Source organism: Gekko japonicus, unplaced genomic scaffold (genome assembly GCF_001447785.1).
Source record: "Gekko japonicus isolate JY-2015 unplaced genomic scaffold, Gekko_japonicus_V1.1 scaffold2546, whole genome shotgun sequence".
Classification (NCBI taxonomy): domain Eukaryota; kingdom Metazoa; phylum Chordata; class Lepidosauria; order Squamata; family Gekkonidae; genus Gekko; species Gekko japonicus.
The window spans coordinates 16,962-20,993 of record NW_015175443.1 but is presented as its reverse complement, the minus strand read 5'-3'; positions in this window follow the sequence as shown (position 1 = coordinate 20,993).

Here is a 4,032-nt window from a genome sequence, read left to right as displayed (position 1 = left end):
TTATATTGCCAGCTATAGCATAATATTCACAACCATAACAACAAAGATTAATTTCATAGCACCATAACAAAAAATAAAACTATCCATTAGTAGAAGTTACATCCACAGATCTTAACTTTATCTTACTCTTAACAACCATGGCAATATACTTTGCCATTTGCTGTATTTCCATCTGCCAATAGCATTACAAGTTTATTCAGATCTGATCTCCCTATCATAATACTATATTCCCAAGATATCTTTCTCGAACCTCTGTAAACCTCAGGCACCAAAAGGTCACATGGGCCAGATCTTCAATAGCAAGAGCAAACTCATCCATCAAATAGGGTGTCATTATACTGACCGTTCACTACTGAGAGTTGTAAAATGTCCATGTGATCTTTAGTAAACGCCTTTCTATACTCAGTAATCAGCAAATCATCAGAGTTTATCAGAACAGTTAAAGAGAGAGAAAGAAGTTGCTTGTATAAAGAAGCTGATCTCAGGGTACTAAGTAACCCAAAATCTGTTTGAGCACTCATATCCAGTAGTATTTGTTTAATTAAGTGTCTGGCTATAAAGGGATCAAACTCCTTAGGTATTCCTCAGAAAATCCTAATTTAGCCACTAAAGACAATATCTGGGAGTGCCATGACTTGCTTTTCATCTCCTCATAGACCAAAATTACAAAAGTTGACTACAGGGAGAAGATCTTCAGCCAAAAATTAACAGCAATTTTATGAACTAATGTTACTATTGGGCATAAAGAGAGCACTGATCTTACAGAACAAAGTTTGAGTCCAGTGGCACCTTTAAGACCACTGGACTAAAGGTGCCACTGGACTCAAACTTTGTTCTGTGGCTTCAGACCAACACGGCTGTTCACCTGAACCTCTGATCTTACAATAACTGATGGAGTTGAATTGTGTACTCACAACAACATATGCACAAATTTATTATGTATGACTTCTAATGGGTATAAATTCTCAAAGCCCAAATTGGGGCACCGTGTAACAATTGAGAGAGTACTTTTGATTTTACAATTTCCAGTGTGGGAGTCACCAATGAGCTTCTCCTTTCTCTATAAAATCTAAGTATGTCAATCACTACTCTTTCAAGCTTCTGTTTGGTATGTTCTGACCAAGAACCTGATTGATGAAACACTACCCCTAGATATTTAAAAGAAGATTGAATGAATTTATCATATAGAGCCAGGGCATCATCAGCATCATCAGCTGCAAGTATTCCATCTCTGAATTCTAGGAATAATTTACTATTTAAGGCTGTTATTGTTTTAGAAGAAGAGATACTTAGAGTCCCCTGTGTAGACCACCCCCTTTTGCCTGTGAATGGTCTCTTTGAATGGCTTTTATCGTCCACAAAAGGGCATGCCACTTTATTATTAGACATAGTGATGGAATCAGAAAGGGGTGTATAGGGAAGTATGTAGGAATTTGTAGTTGAAAATATGCTCCAATCCCAAATAAACCTTCTACTGTTTATAAAAATGAAGGATTTCCCATAGATATAATTTGCATTATCCTGGCTAGACAATAGAGAATTGATATCCATGAACCATTCAAGACAACGAAGTACTGGCAACAGAACCTCTCACATACTCATGATGGGACTCCTTGACTTGAGCGGTTCCATTTATCTCAGTTATACCTCCCTACCTCTTCAGAGGACGGCGGAAGACAGGAGGGCCTGGCGGGAGATGATCCATGGGGTCGCGAAGAGTCGGACTCGACTGTGCGACTGAACAACAACAACCTCTATTTACCTCCCTCATGATTTGATGTAGTCTGAAGTAACTTGAAAAACTGTCTCGAGCCTGTTAGATTTTCCCAGCACCTTTTCAGTTGTACCAGGTCACTTAATTTCAACAAAAATCATACTGTCCCCTTTCTGTAGCAAAGAGAAGTATATATATGGTAAAGGTAAAGGTCTCCCTTGCTCGAAAGCCAGTCAAATCCGACTCTAGGGTTGCGGTGCTCATCTCCGTTTCAAAGCCGAAGAGCCAGCGCTGTCCAAAGACGTTTCCGTGGTCATGTGGCCGGCATGACTAAACACCAAGGTGCACGGAATGCTGTTACCTTCCCACCAAAGTGGTACCTATTTATCTACTTGCAATGTCTTGCTTTCGAACTGCTAGGTTGGCAGGAGCTGGAACTAGAGACAGGAGCTCATTCCGTCATGCGGCACACTCGGGTCTCGAACTGCTGAACTACTGACCTTCCACAGCCTGCAGTTTAGCGTCTTAACCACTTGAGCCACCGCAGCTCCTATATATGGTAGTTTGTATATAAACTCCCTATACAAATACCCACTCATTCCCTTTTTTTCTTGGAGGTGCAAATCAATTCACAAATCATTGCCATTTGTAGGTTGCGCCATAGACATTGGTGCCAGTGTGATGATCTCATATGCTGACATGACCAAAAAAGAGCACAAGCAAATTGTTTTCTGCCGTTGGCAAGTGCTTCCCTTTCAGGAAATGGAAGTGGTTCATGTATAATCACAGCGTATACTAGGGGGATCTCACCGTTCTACAGACAAGGAGTAGCCAGCCAGATTTCTACTTGGGGTAAAGGTAAAGGTAAAGGTTCCCTTGCTCGAAAGCCAGTCGAATCCGACTCTAGGGTTGCGGTGCTCATCTCCGTTTCAAAGCCGATGAGCCAGCGCTGTCCGAAGACGTTTCCGTGGTCATGTGGCCAGCATGACTAAACACCAAGGCGCACGGAATGCTGTTACCTTCCCACCAAAGTGGTACCTATTTATCTACTTGCAATGTCTTGCTTTCGAACTGCTAGGTTGGCAGGAGCTGGAACTAGAGACAGGAGCTCATTCCGTCATGCGGCACACTCGGGTCTTGAACTGCTGAACTACTGACCTTCCACAGCCTGCAGTTCAGCGTCTTAACCACTTGAGCCACCGCAGCTCTACTTGGGGAATGGAGCTGAAATGAATGTTACTGTGGGGGCAGTACCAATAGGGGAATGAAGAGGGGACATTGCAGGCTGTTGCTGCCCAAATCTGGAGCCAATCCTGCAAATAATATGTTGTGAAATTATATATGGTAACTGACAGTGGCCCTGGTCACACTAGGGGGAAAGGCACGGCTGAAGTGGGGCTTTTTAGAGCCGCATCAAAAGAGAAGCGCGGCTGTGGGATCAGACAGATCCCCCCAGCCACCACGCAGTTCATCCCCGGCATGATGCCGGGGGGAAGCCACTGACCAGAGAGTGAGGCGAGCCCACTGCGCATGCATGTGCAGTTCGGCAGGGCCTTGTATGCTGCGGGAAAGACGGGCGCGTCGGCGATCAGACGCCCGCCCGTGCTGCGCGGCAACCGGTAGGTAGTGCTGTTTTGCTACTACCTTTTTGAGCTGCGTCTTTGCCCAGAAGGACGGATTGGGGATGGGTGCGCGCCGCTTCCCAGATGTTGCGGTATGATTGCGCCCGCTTGATGCGCCCCCGATCCGTCCCTCCTGCAGGGCAAATCCTCCCGTGTGACCAGGGCCAGTGTCTATTGTCAGAGTGGGTACAACACAAACATAAGGCTTACTCATCATTATCCTAAAGGGAGTGGAACAATGAAGGTCTATTTCAGCCAATACGTGACTACAAACTTACCTGACTTTATGCTTGGTTGGGATACCAAGCAAAACTTGGCTCCCTGGTGAGGATTCCTGGTAGGATACAGAAGAGAAGAAAAAGAGATTTGATTTATACCTCGCCCTTCACTCAGAGTATCAGAGCGGCTTACAAACTCCTTTCCCTTCCCCTCCCCACAACAGACACCCTGTGAGGTCGGTGGGGCTGAGACAGCTGACAGAAACTGCTCTTTTTCAAGAACGGCTCTAACAGAACTATGGGTTGCCCAAGGTCATCCAGCAGCTGCAAGTGGAGGAGTGGGGAATCAAACCCGGTTCTCCCAGATTAGAGTCTGCGCACTTAACCACTACAGGAATTTGCAGATGTGTGGGTCACATATATGTTGACATATATTTGGTAAACCTCAGAAGAATATCTAGCCAATAAAACTAAACAT